Below are 18691 nucleotides of genomic sequence, written 5' to 3'. Positions count from 1 at the left end.
TTCACGTTGGTCCGGTCGCCATTCTCCTCCTGTTCCCACAGAAGTGTTCAGAGTGTCCCGATTTGTCGTTCCTCTCTGGTGAACTAAGAGTTTAAACCCTACCTTCTTCGTCGTCCTGTGGCTGCGGGTGGTAAGGTACTGGTTGGGCAGCCTGATTCCAAGACCGGCTGAGATGTGATGTAAATTGATGCAGAAGCTTCCCCGTGCTTGGTTGAATGAGTTACGTGGAGTGCTCTAGCGTTACGAGCGTGCTCTGCTTTTGAGGTAGCATCAAATAAGCGAGCAGAAGAACGAAAAGTCTAGGTGCTTCCTTCACATGTTAGTGAATGCGGTTGTGGCAGAGTGGGGAGTGAGGTGAGGGGAGCACGCTTCCGTAGTGGTTGGGTTAACAGGGGATTTGGGGGGAGGTTTGTGTGTTTGTTTTGGTTTTTCTCTTTGAGTTAGTTCTGCCCATTTTGTAATTTTAGTTTCCAGTGATACGCAGCTTAAAGTCCTGTGATACTCCAAGAGATGGTTGCACGTTGGACAATCTCCATGGAGAGTTTTGCTTTGGCTAGTTGTGGAAGAAGTTACACTGTTGAGCTTTAAAGAGAGATGAGCTGTTAAAAAAAAAGTGTTTCTAAATAACCTAGAAAGGCAAAAAGTGTAGGTATTCATGTTTGGAAGAGAAATGGGGTTTCTTCATAATGTAGTAGTGTCTCATTGAGGGTGGTTTTTTTCTTTCAGAAATATTGTTGAGGTTCTCCAAACTTTTAATAGTACTGGGATTTTGTCTGTATTAAAAAAATAAAGTATGAGTGTAACTAATACATAGAGAACACATTTTTTTTGTTTCAGATATGCTTATAAATACGATATTTACATGTATGCACATATGGGTTAGACGTAAGTAGAGCATATCTATCTATACATGCAAGTGCCTGGTACAGAAGCAATGCCTAAACGCAAGCAGCCCGCCCCGCGGCGTTTTGCCCTGAGGGCGGCCGTGGGCTGCATCACCAACTCCACGTTGCTGGGCGCGATGGCGAGGGAAGTGTCGGTGATGACGCGAGCCAAGTGCTGCTGGAGAACGCTCGGGAGCTGCCAGGACTGGCCTTCTGCAGCCTGCTGCTGATCAGATCACTGAGGCTTTCATACTTTTAGTTAAAATGGCTTTTTTTCCCTACTGCTAATTAGAAATTTAATTTCTATTGCTGTCAATAAAAAGGTAAATAACAGTTACAAGCAGGATGAAATTCTTCCTTAGAGCAATATTGGAGCCGAGTCATCTGTCATGTGATCTCATTAGTGCTTGCTTGCTCATCTCTGACAAAAACAAGATGGACCTGGTTTATTTATTTCTCACTTAAAACTATTCATTTAGAAAAATATTGAAGCTGCCTTTTCTGCGTTATTGTGGAACAAAAAAGAAGCTTGGATGATTTTCCTTCTGTTCCTCTTATGATGGTATACCTTTGCAACGGAGCTGAATCATCTCGCAGATTCTGAAGCCAGAGGAGAACGTAACCTGGGTGTGGATCGCAGTGCTCGTTCCTGTTACGTTCTTCCTCTCCCAGTGCACGTATCAGGTGTGGGCGTATAAAATAGTGGGGTGGGGGGTATAAAAGCCTTTGCAAAGGCTTTGTAGTGTTGGGGTTGATGCCCCCTCCCTGGAAACATTCCAGGCCAGGTTGGCCGGGGCTCTGAGCAACCTGATCTGGTTGGAGATGTCCCTGCTCCTCGCAGGGGGTTGGGCTGGATGGGCTTTGAGGGTCCCTTCCCACCCAAACCCTCCTGTGATTCTATTTCTGTGGGAGTGCATCTCACCTATAGTCCCGTATCGACAAGAAAATGGCCTGAGATTTTACCCCTGTCCAAGCTGAGGGGTTTCTCTGAATCCCTAAACATCACTAGGAAGCTCAGGTATGTTTTTCACCTGTGGGATTTAAAGTAACCGTGTAACTTCATCAGAGTTACTTTTGCTTTATGCCTGTGCAGAAGTTGGCTCTCTTGAGAAGCCAGTTTGCTGAAGCGAATGCAAATATTTAATTCCTGAGGGTAGAGTGTCTTTTGTTTGCGTTTGTGATGTTCTAATTAAAAGCAAACCCCCAGCAGGAGGTGGATGCGGACAGTCGCCACAGCTCACCGCGGAGCAAGGTTTCACCATCAACGCTCTGGGCCGGCCGGAGACCTGGCCAAAGAATCCTGGTCGGGGGGTCAGGGTGCTCTGCGCTCCATCATTTCCTGTTTTGTCAAATTTTTGAACAACGCTTTGGGCTGTTGTGTCAATAATAGTGGAAAATCTACCTTCTCTTTAATAGTACAAAAATAGAGTACAAAAGCAATTTACAGTGGGAACAAATGGAAAGCAAATGACATCAGAAAAACATATTGATGTTTTTGCATAGCCATGCAATAAAATAGTTAGGTTAAAAATAAATCTAATGGGCTTAAGACTTAGTAGCACCCACAAGCATAAAAAATAACGTCTAAAACCAATTTATAATTTTTCCAAAGTTGCTGTTTGGGAATAAATTAGTGAAAATATATTCGAGATTTAGAAAGTTTCGTTATCTCAGAAGATACGAAATGTTGAGTTGGATCTAAATAAATATTTTTGTCCCCAGTCCAGGAAGAAAGTTAGGAAAAAAAAAAAAAATCAAAACAGATTCGTACATTTGAGCAGAGACATATGTTTTGTGGGTTGGCACCAGACTAGGACGTAGAATCTTGTAGAACCAACTCTTCATACTCTAGGATATTTAGAGGAACAACATTCAAAACAAGGTGCTTGTTTTGAGAATTTAGGTTTTCTTTAAGGCAGAAAATGTCTGTTTTCTGTCTCTTTTTGACTGTCTCTTTATTTCTAGTGCCATGTAACTGTGTCTTTTTTGTGTCCCTGTCAAATGGCATACAGGAATTCAGATATTGTAAATAAGCTAGTGTGCTATCAGAAAGAAAATGTTTTAATTTTATCGGTAAATTGGAGATGAGATCATAGTGACTCCTTCTGGCTGTTAGGATGATGATCATAAAATCATGTGAAGAAAAAATAACAAAACCGTGGTGATGTTCAGCAGAACGAACAGGTCCCAAGAGATGTAGAAGATTCCCCTGAAACGTGGTTTAACGCAGGAGAAACTTTTTCCCTGTGATGCAATGCTTGAACTCCTTCGGGGAGGCTCAGAGGGTTTGAGAACAAAATTAACGATACCGTCAGAATTGCTGCAAGAATTATTTAAAATGGCACAATGAAATGCTGCATTCATTTCCCTGTGGTTGCTGCGTGTTACGTGTTCTCTCTTTAAAGAAAACTTGACTCCAGTTCTCGGTGCATCTTCAGCCTGAAGATCTCCCTGTGAGCGGCTGTGCTTTCTGCTTCGTAACCCCTGATAAGCGTTTTCCATGCTGAACTCGCTAAACAAATCTGTTGGTGGATTCTGTTTTGGTTTCCATACCAGTTTATTCCTCTGACTTGATTGGTTTGGCATGTAACACAGGTCACGTCCGGCCAAAGCCGAGCATAGCTGACAAAAGCAGTGTGCCTCAAATGCTGTGCGCGGTTTGGGCCCCTCAGTACAAGAAGGACGTTGAGGTGCTGGAGCGCGCCCAGAGAAGGGCAGCGAAGCTGGTGAGGGCTCTGGAGAGCAAGTCCTGTGAGTAGTGGCTGAGGGAACGGGGGTTGTTTAGTCTGGAGAAGAGGAGGCTGAGGGGAGGCCTCATTGCCCTCTCCAAGGAGGAGGGTGTAGGGAGGTGGGTGTTCGTCTCCCAAATAACTTGTGATAGGACAAGAGGAAATGACCTCAAGTTGTGGCAGGGGAGGTTTAGGTTAATACTAGCAAACACTTTTTTACTCCAAGAGCGGTCAGGCACTGGAACAGGCTGCCCAAGGAGGTGATGGAGTCACCATCCCTGGAGGTGTTCAAAGAAGGCATAGACGTGGCACTCCAGGACATGGTTTAGTAGGCATGGTGGTGTTGGGTTGATGGTTGGACTTGATGATCTTGGAGGTCTCTTCCAGCCTTAAGATTCTACATTGCGACTGCAGGAGCTGTAGACCCGTTGAACTAAAGGTGGTTGGCTGGGGTTTGACGTTCACAGGGCGTACCTAACCTTAACACAGCAACGCTTGGCATCTCAGACAGAGTTTAGTGACTTGGAGCAGCTTATCAGCAGACCTTGTTGTTCACCTGGTTGTTTCCCAGACTCCTTCTGCGCACTGCAGGGTATTTCATTAGCCTTAAATTATTTGAAACGCTCGTTTCCATTCCTTCCTGTGCCTCAACCATGTCTTGAACCATATCTGAAAATGCGGTCGTAGTCTGCTGGGGAGGCGTTGCTTTCCGTTCAGGCACAGCAGCTTTTTGATACTTGAATAGGGTCAGTTTTAGCTGGAATTTTTTCCCCGTACCAATCCATCAGCTCTCGGTTTGGCAAGCAACAAGGCACAGTGTACATCCCATTTCTTTTTCAAATTTTTCATTAGAAAATATTTAGCGTCATCAATGTAGCCTGTGCAGTTTTATTTCAGAGACTGATCTAGTGGTTGTTTTTTCTACAAGGATTTTAAATTTTTGGAGGCAGTAGAAAGAGCAGAGAGTATCCATTTAAATATTCAATAACTTGGGTTTTTTTGTGGAAGAAGTTGATTTGAAAGGTGTTTACTCTCAGGTGGTGGAAATTGAGTGGGTTTGGTTTTACTTCTGAAGAAACAAACATGGACAATTCTGATCAAGTGTTACCATAAAGTTGAGATGGAATAATTTTTTCATTGATACAGGTGAACTGCAAAAACACGGTGGTTATGCTATTAGAGGTGTTTAGCTATTATGGCTTTGAGCAGGAGTGAATCCTCTGCAGAGGCAGCAAAGTGGTCTGATCTGCTTTCCACACGTCTCCTGACTGCTGGCAATCAAGATGTTCCAGGCCTGAAATAAATGAGTCAATAGATAAATCACATTTTAAAAAAATATATTGAAGATAAATTAGTTGCTTGTGTTAATTCAAGTTGCGTTGCTGTGGTGCTCGTACGCTGTCGGGGGTCAGCAAAAGGTTTTCCTTTGCCTTTACTCGAGGTGGGACTCCTTTGGAGTCTGAGAATGGCTAACACGAGTGGAATTGACTGAGTAGAGGGAAGGTTGTGTACCAGGCTTGATCGATCTTCAGGTTAACGGTTGTGTTGTTAAGTGAGGAATGAAAGACTTCACAAGTATTGCGGCGTACGTTAGGTTATACGGGTACCGGTGGGGCTTAATTTTGTGTATGCCGTGGAGAATGTATGTGAGGGTTGGTTATACGGACTGCAGCCCGTTATCAGACCTTCTGTCTCATGTCACACAGCTACGCTTTGAAGTTCCTTCATGAAGGAAACGTTCGCCAGAGCAGAGAATGTCAGGACATTCTGGACATCAGGACACACTTGTTGACTCTTAGAGTGGTTGACCACTGATTGCCCAGAGAGACTTGAAGTCTCCATCCATGGAGATGTTCAGAGTCCAACCAGACACAGTCCTGGGCCACCAGCGCTAGGTTGCCCTGCACTGCAGACGCAGTGGGCCAGATGCTCTCCAGAGGTTCCTGGCAACCTCGGCTAATCAGTGGAAATTTTATCATGGTTGTAACGGGCAAGTGGTTTCTCTTTCAAAGAAAGAAGTTGAGACCTGAAAAAAAAAAAAGATTGTAGCTATTCGGCGTTTCAGCATAGGTTGGTTTCCAAAGTACATGCGTATGTAGGCTAGCTCCTTTGATTCTGACCTTATCATAAAAGTAGTAATTATTTTTTTTTAATTCATCTTTCCATAGTTACATTACTGAAATAAGAAAACAGCACTAATAAATTATATTATACGTTTATACTGTTGAATAGGGGACTTTGTTGTTGTTTTAAAGCCATAACTGGCATTTTTAGCGACATTGTCTTAAAGTTGCCTTTAATTTGGCTTTTCAGACTTTAAGGAGGTGTTTAACTTTTTGTAATCTATTAGTGCTTATAATGTAATACTTCAATATTAATTTTTTTTATATAATTTGTCTTTCCTAATCTTCAACTCATGGGACAATTACTGCTGTTGTTATTTTGGTGTGATAAAAGTGGATTTCCCAAGTTTGGTGTATTTAGTCTTAAATATACTAACGTGGAGTAATTGTTACGTACCTCAAGCAGATAAGTGCCTCCCCATGTAATGACTGTGGTGCTTGTCTCTCGGTTTTTGACAGCAGCTAATAAATTCATGTATTGTATGATATAAGCAATTTTACTTTGTGCCTTATTAATAAATAAAGACAATTTAAAAAAAATCCGAAGTCTAGTTGCAACTAACCTGGCTTACGTACTGCTTTGTGGTTTTTTTTCTCCAGATCCTTGTTGAGGATGGTAGTCATTGGAGGCATAAATACTGAGGAATATATCATTTCCAGACAAGATCTTTGAAATCGGTTTCCTTCAGACAGCAAAGGTAAGAGGAATAATCTCGATTATGCATTTGTATGTAAGTAATAAGTTAGTTTTTGTCCTCAAAAATAACCAAGATTGAACAGCAGCTGAAGTCCAGGAGCCCGGCTACACATCCAAAAGTCCTAACTTTTTTTTTAGTGAGTTTATTTATCCTGCTAATGTGAAAAATAAGCTATACTGAAGGAGCTGGGTTTCTTTTCCTGCTTTTATTTGCAAGAATATGAGTCCTTAGCTTGTCCTTAGTACTCAAAAACCAAAAAGTTCATGTGGAAAAGAGACAGGCAGCAGCACACAAAGTAAAATAGTGGTCGATATCTTGACGTTTTCTATAGGAGTTTAGAAATGTGACTTCTGTTTAATTAGATATTAGAGATACGCATCTGATATGCACTCTTGTGCTATTTATTTTGGATGTGTGGACTCTTGATAAAAATAAATGACCCTTCAGGAGAGTTTTGTTTATGTATTATTTTTTTCTATCTTGAAATTAACTATATAGAACACTCCAGGTAATATGGGAAGAATTTTTCCTGTTATGGAGATAGAGCTAATTTTTCCACTCATTATCTGCTGTTAATTTAACGTGTGGCAATATTTGAAATGTAGTGATGATTATATGGCAGTAGATTTTTGGTTAGCTGTACAGCTCATCCTTGAGCAACCCAATTAAGGCGTAATTTCAGAATATAATTGAACTCCTGATGGGGCACTCTAGTTCACTACAAGTTTACATATACGCCTGCCTTTGTTTTAAGTAGACAGGTCCAAAATGAGGGTACAGCTTCATTTTTGAACTTCTGGACACAGAAACTTCATCTGAAACTTTTCAAAAAGGAAGCACGTAAAACGCTGTTCAGTAAGAGGATGATAATTCGTGACTAAGCTACTTGGTTCTCAAATCTGAGCTTTGAATAGCTCTCATTAGCAGTTTATTTGAAGAATAAAACTTACTGAGGTGTTAGGATGCTGTGGACCTGGTGATACTGTTTTCACCTGCCGTGCAACACAGTGAAAGCTGATCTGCTTAGCCCTAAGTTTGTTCACTGTTCATAACTAATTTTTTTTCCTTTCTGTAGTGTTTGTGACACATTTCTGCTTTACTGCCCATTCAGAGCTCTCCTATGAAACTCTTTCTACTTTTTTTTGAGGGTTTTTTTCATCCCAGTTTAAGAAGGGCACTAAAACATTCTATTATTGAAGCATGTCACTGTATGCAGTGGACTCCGGCAGATGCATCGGGGCTACCGCAGCCGTTGTTCCCTTGGGTTTGCGTCGTTCTAGGATTTCTCGGTTCCCAGGTGATGCTGTAAGAGAAGAGGAGATAGTGAAGAGTTAAAAAGCGTGGCGCGCATAACTGAATTACATGTCCTAAAATAAGGAAACAAACAGGAGCTGCTTGATAGGGGAAAGCTTAGACTAAGAAAGAAATTAAGACAGTTCTCTTTTCTTTCTTTCTTTTTCTCCTTTTTTTTTTTTTTACCCCTGGAACGGAAGACCTTTTTTATTTAAAAGATCAACACTGCCAAGCTGAGAGGGATTATTTATACTTCTGCCATGTTGAGGTGGTTGTTTTGTTTTGGTTTTTTTTTTTTTTTTTATTATTATTTGTTTTGTTGTTACTGTCCTTCAAGGCTAGACCTTGGAGTATGTTTTTACTCATTCCAAAATGGAAGCCTACGACATTTAGTGAAGGAAAACCAAGTATTTTGGGGGAATAATTATTGAAGTTTGCATTTCAGTTAAGAAGAGAGGTTTTTTTTTGTATGGGAAAAACTGGGACATGGAAAGTATTTATTTCTGTAAGGTTAATGTTTTACTGGTGATTTCCTTAAAATTTTAATATGTACACGTGGATAAAACTTAGAATGCTTCTACAAAATAATAAAAAAACAACATTTAGCTGTCATTCTCAGCATCTTAGCTTTTATTTTGTACTTTTTTTTTGGTCTACCCATACTGAAATGTTCGCAGCTGTATAGGTATGTGCAGGCACTGTTTCTATTCCGTTTGATCTATTTTTAAATGCAGCGGCTTTTTGTATTTAATACGCATTACTGTGCTTGTAGCCTAATACCTCAAAACCCAGTGACCTTGGTTCACCCACTTGTACCTTGCACATAATCATGCAGTCTTTAATTATGTGATAACGTGTTATTTTCCTCCATAGAAGGAAATCCTTGCGTTAAATAGATGGCATTTAATCAGCATGCAGCTATCTAGTATTTTTAATTGTTCAGTGTGTCTTTCCAGATCTTCTGTACTATACAATTTTCAGACCTTGCTCTGAAGATTTAAGAGTTTGCCTTTATGCTTTACTGTACTTTTTAGCAACAGGTTTTCTCTAAGACTTTCTGGCAAAACCCAGTCTCTGAAGCCCAGGTTATTTTGCAGAAACGTTTTCAGTCCTAGCAGCTTCCCTTGCCAGCTCTTGTGATGGGCTGTTGGGGTTTGTGAACTTTTCACGCGGCTGCGGAACTGGAATACTTGCTCCATGAAGATGCTTTCAGGCCAGAAAAGCAAGAGCAGTGATCCTTCGTGAAAAGCATGGAAATTAAAAGGGTTGTTGGCCTAGGCATCTTTTTTGAAGTAATTGTTTCATTCTTCTTGGTTCTTGGTTTCACATTCAGCCATTCTTACTTGTATCCCAGTTCCTTGGTGTGCCTCGTGTCTTGCATCTCTGTTTTTGTTCCCCCTCATCCAAGTGATTTCTAATGTCAGTTGGTTTCTATTTCAAGTTTGTTATCCAATCTCACACAGTACCAGTATTCCTTCGTTTCACTTACTCTCCAGAATTACCGTTCCATTCTGGCTCCAGGTTTGCACCCCTTTTTCTCTACATGGGTCTGGTGTTGAAGGTTGCTGTCTTTCTACCCGCGCTCAGTCAGCTGACGGCAAGTCCACCTCGGTCCAGCCGCGCTGTAGCTATTTCAGCGTGACTGCGCGGTGCTGCGGAGGAGCCGAGGCTGCCGCCGCCGCGCTAGGCAGTTTACACGCGACCTTGCTATAGCGCTTTCGTACATGGAAATTCTGCTTTTCCAAAACTGCATGTCTCAAAAAGCTTTAAATTGTGTATTGCGAGGCGGTTTATAGTTTATGAGTGGTTTTCATACGCGTATAGCAGTTTTAGCGTGGACACCGTGGATTTTCCTCATCTGTAAACTGAGATGGCAGTGATTTATGGATTTATACTATTTATTTCAGCGTGTGAAAGAAAACAGAATGATACAATTCCTTCTAATATTTTTTTCTTGTTAGTCACTTAGAAGAGTGCAAACATATATCAGAGAAATATAGCATTAATGAAATAGAAAACTGGTTATGCAAGCTTAAACTCACTTGTGGGTGATACCTACGTGCTTCTTGTGTTTTATCTTTTTAAACAATCCATGGAAAATTCTGGTAGCTAGATGAAATTTTATACCGCGTGATAAAACGCTAGACATGTTTAGCTCCGTGCGTCGTCTCCAGCCGCAAGCCACGTAGTCTTTGAGAACTTTCTGAACTGCGTAATTCTGGAGCTCGTGATATATCGCTGCACAAGATCGGGCCTCTCACTGTCCAAACTTCAGGATTTATAAGGCTGTTTAATTATACTGAAGTATGTAACCTATGACTCGGTGCTGCATGCGCAGTGCTTCTCTAAATAGTTTGTCTTAAACTGCGGCGTTCCTGATGTCTTGATTGTAGTTACGCTAAGAGCGAGCAGGAGCAGCGGCGTGTTGCGTCATTTTTCTCCCTGGAGCAGTCTGCGGGCCAGATTGACAGAAAAATTTTCCTGAATTGTCATTAAAACCAAGGAGCCCAGTTGTCTTCTCTGAAGCTCTCATTTTTTTCTGAGAGCAGTGAATTCTCTGTCTCTCTCATCTTTCAATGTGAAAGGGCTGGGTTTTTGTGAAATCCCAAGTTACATTCTCTATGGCAAGACAGAAACTGATTCTGCCTTCTTAAATAGAATAAAGGGAAACCTACTGAATTTGGAACTTACTTCTCCAGAAATCATTTAAAGGATTTTGGAGGGGAAAAAAAAAAAAAAAAGATATTCCTATAATGTTGCTCTACAATATGACTACTTTTAGGTATGTTTTAGAGACAAATTTTAGAGTATGTTTTGAATATATTGAGTTTGTTAGGTCAATTCTGCCTTAGCAGAAAATTTTGTAGCTCTTCTGCCAAGCTTTTCATGTGTCACCAGAGCAAGAAGTTTGTTTTTGGTGGTGTCCATTTATTTTCCATCTGGTCCTTCTGAAACAGTTTTCAAATATTATATGGGCTGATGTTTTTAACTCTTTCTGGAAGGAAATACTATAAATAAATATTGCAAACTACGAGGGCTTTCCATTTTGAAAAATTGGAACAACAGGCACTCTGAACAAAAGCAAATATTCCCAACATGTTTTATTGTTACCGTATTAATGAAGCTCAGTGGTTTAATTGGCATTTCAAAGTTAAATATTTAAGTAATGCAAAAATTTCTGATACTGCAGTGCATCTCTCTTTAAAATTAATACCATCATAGCAAAACTGTTAAAATTCATAATTTTTATCTGTAATTTTTCTTAGCGAAGCTAGCCGTGCATGCACACAGCTTCTGAATTAGTTGTGTAAGATCTGGCTTCATACAGCCACAGTAACCTGGCTGTCTCAAAGTTTTGGAGTTTTTATTATTTCAGTCTATGATGTTAGAAAGCTTTACGAGTACCTATCCTTATGTTTTCCTGCAATATATCAAGAAAATTCTGTGAAGTAAAATGCACATCCTCTTTGTTTTTCCTTAAAGAGCTATGAATTTAAAATAATAGATAAGAGCAACTACCATTATTTGTTAATTAGACAAAATATTTTGAGAAAGAATGTAGTTAGAATGTAATATCTAAAAGAAAGTGAATTATTCTCTTCTGTTGTAACGCCAAACCAAATTCAGATCTTTGATTTTTTTTTTTTTTTTTATAATTCTGTCTGAAAAACAGTGCTCTTAAGATAAACTCAAAGGTAGCAAACTTAAAATCTATGTGTTAATGAAAACCTAGGAAACCATTGTTTTTCTTTCCATGAAGATGACCTGAAAGGTTGTAGAGGTGGTTTCTCTTCCATTTCACTATTTTGTTCTGGTTTATTTTCCCATTACGATAAATTCACATCCTTGGAGACTCAGTATCATGATGAAACTCTATCAAAAAGGCTAAGGAAAATCAAAATACAAAAAAAAAAAAAAAGAAGAGCTGTCTGTGCTGTGGTTCATCAGCCAGCAGCTGCTTTGGATAACTGGTGCTGGTGACTGACCAGAGGGTGCTTGCTCCAGACACGAGTGTCACCGCAGCAAAGGCCTGGCCTCGTTGGCCTTTCTCCTCGTTTCTGTCCTCATTATGATGTGCAGGGAGAAGACGCAGGAGCTTTCCTTGAATGTGTGCTGAGATGTTTGCAGTCATCTCCCGTTAGGCAGGAATTTGGTGCTCTAAAGGGACTGGTGGGAAGGGATGAACTCCCACGGCTTTGCGTACAGCCCTGGTTTGAAGTTGGCACGTTCAGCTTGGATCACCTGCGCGTACCTGATCGGGCCTTGTACCGCTGAGAGCTGCAATCCATGTGTTGTAAGTAGAGCCACAACAGCCTTCCTGCAATGAGAAATAAGAGCTTTGAAATTAAACTGATTCTTACTTTTGTGGTTTATCTTTAAACAAGGCGTCGTCATTTTTCAGATTCTGGACTGGCCTTTCTCAGCGTGTGTTTGCTAAAGGGACATCCCTACCCCAGTTAGCTTCCGCCGATCCAGCTCAGTGAATCTCAGACATCTTTGTCTCTCCTGGGAGGATCCTGATTCAGTAAAATGCTTTGAAGTTAAAACCAGTGATGCTTTTAAGTTCAAACTCGTACAAAGTTTCTAAAGAAAAGAGGCACTCTTCCTCTGAAAACCTGTGGTGGTAGGCCAGAACTGTCATTCAAAATGGGATTTTTATTTTTATTTTTTACCACATTCCTGAAAAGTGTTAATGACAGGTAAGACTTTCACCAAGATGGCGCAGTAATTGCAGCGGTTTGCTTTAACTTAGTCTCCCAAACAGAGTTTACATCACTTCAAAAGATTCATTACATTTCCTGATGGTTTTTATCCTCAGTGTATGAAAGGCCCTAGGCACCGTTCTGAGAGTGAGGGCAAAAACCCTTGAGCTGCGGCAAAGGACAGGTGAACTAAACTTTGAAAGATGCCATGAAAGTGAAAATACCTCATCGTTTTTGACCAACTCCGTCCGTTTGTTGAGTCCTTAATACAGGAACTAAAACTATTTAGGACATAGATCCCAGCATGAATTTTCCAAAGGAACTGTAGTATCTTTGAGATGTACGTTGTTTAGATGTTAGAAAACAAAATGCTATTATTTTTATGCTATTGATACATAAATGGAAATGTTCATTGTTGAATCTTTTGTATAATTCGATAATAGTTCGTGCGAAGATGGCGGCATGACAGAATTCTCATTTAATTGCTGTCCTGACAAAGGAAATGGAGAAGGAATCTTGGCCACAGGTGCACCTTCAATAAAAGGCAGAAGAGAAAAAATTATGATGTATATTATATTTATTATAATGTATATAGTTTAACCTCACCTAGATAATTCTAACACAGCGTTTTTGCTTATGCTACGAATTCTCGTTTGGAAGTTTCACAGATTTTCCAGTGTAGACATTTTTGTTGGTTCAGGTGTATATCTTTTATTTCCTTTAATTTTCTTTTTATCTCAAGCATAGTTCAAGCGTTTGAGTGACAGCAAGTGACATTTTGGTAGGATAGATTCCATAAGCAAATGAACAGTTGACAAGTAGGCATAATGGCAGCCTGGAATAGTCTGACATGTAGGTGTTCTGACTGGAAGGTACTTATTGTCTTGAATTAGGTTCTCATGTAGTAGTTTACAGCCTATATTGTATTTTCATAGCGTGGAATTAAATATATACCCGATACACGTGTGCTTCAGATGTTATTTTATGTAATTTCATCTCTTGAAGAAGTAGTATAACATAGTCTGAAAGGAAATGCAACAGATAGATGCTGATGTTAGTCAAAGTCGTGGGCTTTTGCGTTCTGTAGGTGTGAAAGAGCGCGATGTCTTCCCAAGTGGGTAAATACACTGTGTTCCTGTAAAACATGTCTGCAATTAGTTAAGAACAACCCAAAATAAAGGTCTTGATTTTTTTGGAAAGAGGAGAGTGCACTTGGTTGTTAGTTGCATGCCAACTTTTGGCCTTTCGATGGATTTACAAACCCCAAATATTCATATTCAAGAGATCTTGGTGTCAAGTACATTGTGTGCAGTATGAAATTTCACAGCTGGAGAAAACAAGAAAACTTTACCTGATTTAAACTTTGATGTCGGTATTTCCATTGACTTGCAGAATACTAGATAATAATGTGAAAGTCTAAGTGAACTGTCTTTAACGGCTGTATGCACAGAAATTTAAGCACGTGCCTTGATCAAGTCAATACTTATTAAAATTGGTTCCGATCCTTGGAAGACAATTATTTGGAACCGGTGATGGTAGAGAAAAGCACTGTTGTTTGGGCAAAGGGACATTTTAAAACACATTGCAAACTCATTAATGTTATGAAACTGCAAAATGTGTATCTTCCAGTGTAGCAAGTTAGCAAATCGCTGATTTAGATGATGTTACTTTAAAAATGCCACATTACTAATATGTAGCTGATTTTGCCGTCTGTCTTTAATAGTATTAAGACTGTGGGTGGCCCTGATACCTTATCTGCATACCTGAAATGCTGTACAAACCAGTTGGTTTAAAGTGTTTTCTCTTAAAAATAATAGAGAAGAGTAAAAACCGAGCCAGGCATCTTCTTCAGGATGATGGCATAAAATTCAGTGGTTACCACCAAAAGTGTTTCCATAATTCCCTTGGCTTTGTGCTTAAAAGACTTCTTTCTAATACCTTTTCAGGGGAAATTATTATGAAGACATAGTAGATACATGAAATGATGATTTTCATTGTTTTTCTTAAATGGGATTTTGTTGTTCATCTAAAATTTGAAATACATTTCAAATCTCTAAAAATAGATCTGCTGTTTCGAATGATAAAAAAAAAAAAAACTTCACCTTTTACCTCCCTGTTGAAGGTGGTGGAAGTACCATCCTAAACACCCCTGTTTTTGTTCAGTCTCTTCTCTGAAAACAAGAACCACCTTGTGTTCACAGTGTGAGTAGAATATTGATGTTTGGCAGAAAAGATCTTGTAAAATGGTGACTTTTTTTGCGCTTCTGGGGCGTAAGAAGGATCTTTCTAGGTTTTTGTTAGCGAAATGGGTCATTGCTTCAGGATGGTCTGGTCTGCAGGTGCATTTTACCAAGAAGGTTGTCATGCTCAGTTTAACTGAAGAAAATAAGCAAAATGTCCGCCGTAGCGACTGGGTGAGATTGTCATTCAGCTGTAAGATGCGGTGTTTTGAAATCCCCTCTCTCAGATTAGATTATCACAATTGCCCCATCTAAACGTATGAAATCACATGTTCTCTCTGAGTAGTTTTGATGTGAGCTACAGGAATGCAGAGCTGAAATTCCATCAGAGACAGTCAAACGTTTATAATTACACATGGATCAGCCTGGCTGCAGCTGCAGGAAGGGGTAGGGAACGCGCTGATGAGGGTGGAACAGCGAGGTCCGGGGATCCAGACCACGCACCGCGTGGATGGCGCTCGTTTGGGAAGCGGGGCGAAGAGAGACAAGCCGCGTTTCCCAGAGCTGCCCCCTCCTTCCCCAGAGAAGCAGCCTCTACAAACGCCTCCCTCGTGCACAAAGTTCTATTTGAGTCCTTTCGCAAAAGAGGAGAGTGCAGCTGATCAATGATAAAGTGCTTTCGAACTAGAAATACTTGTAAAAGTGTGTCTTCAAGCAAAGATGGGAGCGATGCCTTCAGCTGGATGTAGATTCTTCAGTTGCGTTTTCCATCTTTATATCTGCTCTGCTTATTTTGTTTTCCTGCCCAAGATAACGTCTGGTTGGGTTTTTTTGAGTGTGTAAAGGAACTTAAAAACCCAATGGCCAGAAGAGACCACAGTGACTTCTGTCTTACTTCAGCATGCAGACGATCAGTTTTCTTAGAACCTAGCTTAAATCCCACCTATATTAAAGCCCAGATCTTGTTTTAGAGCCTGGGAGTAATACTGAGCTCACCATCTCACTTAGAGAACTGTTTCCATATTAGTAGCAGTAAGAAATAACTTTTTATATAAAATTAATACTGCTCTACCTTTCATCTGGAAGGACCTATCTATTTTCTCTTTGTTTATACGTACTAAATCTTTTGTAATTGTATTGTTGCTCGTTGTCGTTACGGTGTGCTATACTTTCTTCATCTCCTTTAGCTGTACACATGCCTTAGCAGTTTCTTGCATTATTTGCAGAAAGAAAAAAATGACGCCAATTGGGGAAAAGTTTATGAAAGGCATTTCTGTGACAATGATCTGCCAAACTGCGCGCTAAGAAATGCGGCCTGGCCTACTTCTGCTGTGTGTATCTAAAGCCTGCGCTCCAGGTACGGACGTAGGCAGGATCCCTGGCGCTCCGTGGCTGCCGCAGTCTGTCCTTCCCTTGTTGAGCGAAAGCCGTAAGTGAATTTTGGGTTGAGTTCAGGGGCATTGCATTTTTGACTGGAAGGCAAGAAGGGTCTGACATCCTCCTCCGTGATCAATTCTTAATTCCAGAGCTAAGTATATAGGGAGTTAAAACCAGTTGGACGGACACAAGAGTAAGTTATTTGTTTAGGTAGAAATAGAAATTTAGAGAACATGAATCTAGGATGTAACTATGTATCTTAGCATTGAACTAAGCGTGGTCGTTTAGTGGTGGTTGTAAAGCAGCCGGGTTTGAGGATGCAGTCGGTGTTCGTATGCGATTACTGGAGTCTGAGTTAGGTCCTGGCTCCGTGGAAATTGAAGGCAGAACTGGAAAAACTTTTCAGTCGTGTTCACAAAGTACAGAGACTGAAGTATTTCATTGCTGCATTTTGGATGGGCATCTCATTTGAGATACCTGGCCCTTCTTCTGGCTTTGACACATTCAGATATTTTTGCAGCATGGTTTTTAATATGAGCTCTAGGCTACAGATTCTGTATCTGTTAAATTTTTCTTATCTGTCCTTGAACTCATCTAGTATTTTGTCCCATCTGAAAACTGTTCGTTGGCAACGTTAAGGAATGCTGTCTGAATGCTGAAGCCGTCCCTGTCATTCATTTCCAGGATTCTTTTGCTCTAATAAAAGGTGAAAAAGAAAGATTTTTGGAGGAGTTTTGAAGATGTTTCCAATGAGGTTCTCCGGTGAAGGTTTTCTGGAGAAAGTAAATATGGATTTTTTTATTTTATTTTATTTTTAGTAGCGGATTTTTCCATAACTTCTGTAACGTGGTGATTTAAGTTGAATAAATTACTGGATTCAGAGTTTGACCAGCAAATTTAAATGGTGGAATAACCTTTGACATATCTGGATTTGTCCAAATTTGTTTTATATGTTTGTCGTGTACTCCTCAAAGTTCTCTGCTGAAGAAAAGCTCTCCAGAAATTGGTGTCTGACCATGCAGTTGCCCACCCGAGATCTTTGAAGACTGCACAGACCATCCTTTGCCCCCTCGTACTTAAAGCACACGTTCTCAGGTGGGTTCCACTTCAGCGTCTCCGAGCACTGCTCGCTCCCGACAGGTCGCCCATGCGGAGGCAGCGTGCCCTGAGCTCGGCCTTGTCCGCTGCAGTTCAAGGCTTGACAGGAAAACAAAATACGGAAGCATTTCTGAAAGCCCAGAGCAGAGAATGCTAAGTTAATACTTAGAAGCAAGGAAGTACAATAAAAACCCAAACCTAATCTGTACTTCTAAAGAAAATGTGCTAAAATAGCTGAAAACTTGCTACGCCTTCAAGGCAGTCTTTGAACGTTAGGAGAACTTGCATTTTATTTCCTTTTCACTCGCTCTGCCCCTCATGTACATGATCTTGGTGTAATTCCAAATGCAGATGTTGATGATCTCTAGAGCCGGTATGCTTCTTACCTTTGACATTTCATAACTACTTAACGAAGAACGGTAGGGCTAGCCGTCTACCTCATCAGGCTGATTTAATTTTTTAACACTCAGTTTTTGATAGATTTCACACACGATATCTTGGATGTATTTTGACAGGAGTACAAGATTGAAGGCCTTTGGCCAGTCCTTTTCAGGAATCAGACTGTCTCTTCATCTGTTGTTGTTTCAGTGCTTCGTGTATACAAGTCCAAAAATGGCTTTAGAGATTTGGGATGCAGGAGGAGAGCTTTCCTGCTTGTCTGTTAATTTACTCTGATCTGTATTGATGCCAAAAAAAAAATATATTCCTGATAACTCACCAAGAGAAGGTTTCCATTCTGTTTGGACGTTTCACCAGTGTGGTGGTGAGTGTAGCGTTTGGTGGTAGGACATCAGCGCTAATGCTCTTGTGGTGGGCACTTGCATGGCGTGGGCAGTGGTTCTCCGTGCTTCGAGTCCCAGGTGATGCCGAGGCTTTTGACAGAAACTGCGTGTTGTCATTGTGCAAGTTATCAGTGTGCATCCGTGAGGAGACAAAACAGTCAATCGGTTTGGAAAAATGTGTTCATTAGGTGTTGTAAAAATACCAGGTTTTGCAGGGTCCCAAATAATAGTTGATAATTAATAGCTGGTCACTTCACCCCGTTGAAGGCAGGGTACCTCGGCAGTTGGGTATCCGCAGGTCGTGCGTGGGACGATTGGAGAGGCAAGCGGGAGCGTCACGCTGGGCTGCAGGACTGGGAGCGACACCTGCCTGGTAGTGACAGCAAGTGGTGAGCTGCGCAGAACACCTGTGACACCAGCGCCAGGTAATCACTGACGACTACGTTAGAAGTAATAGGCTTTCAGGTCACTTTGCACAGTCTGAAGAATTATTTCCTGTGTGAAGGGAGACGGGGGTGGCAGCAGGGAGAGTGGGAGGAGCTGGAATGAGCCCTTACGAAGGAGCATAGGGAAGCCTGATGTGTTACATAGCCACTTACAAAATATTTTTACCTTAGCATCATATGCTGTCAGTTCTTGTTGCTTTCGTAATTTCATCCTATTTTTTCATTTTGTAAGCTGTTTATGCTCAACATGTTTCTGTTGAAATAAAATCAACATTCCAGGAAGCTACGTGGTAACTGTTAGCATGCACCTGAGCAGCAGCATCGCTTTTTGTGCCAAAAAAAAAAAAAAAATAAATCGAAGAATATGTTTAGCATCAC

General features: G+C 40.7%; 1 protein-coding gene across 9 annotated transcripts in view; it reads left to right on the top strand.

Annotated features, from left to right (window-relative positions):
- MBD5 (methyl-CpG binding domain protein 5) overlaps positions 1-18691 on the top strand; it is a 132992-nt gene that overhangs the window by 42762 nt on the left and 71539 nt on the right. For 8 of the 9 annotated variants that reach the window (XM_086750317.1, XM_086750318.1, XM_086750315.1 and 5 more), the window contains exon 2: positions 6337-6434. The gene's annotated coding sequence lies outside the window, so the exon portion shown is untranslated. Of the gene's footprint in view, positions 1-6336; positions 6435-17063; positions 17083-18691 lie in introns of those variants that run through there. The other variant, XM_086750319.1, reaches the window with a different exon arrangement.

This window comes from Chlamydotis macqueenii, chromosome 6, assembly GCF_036417535.1.
Source record: "Chlamydotis macqueenii isolate bChlMac1 chromosome 6, bChlMac1.mat, whole genome shotgun sequence".
Classification (NCBI taxonomy): Eukaryota; Metazoa; Chordata; class Aves; order Otidiformes; family Otididae; genus Chlamydotis; species Chlamydotis macqueenii.
This window is presented reverse-complemented; position numbering and strand designations above follow the sequence as displayed.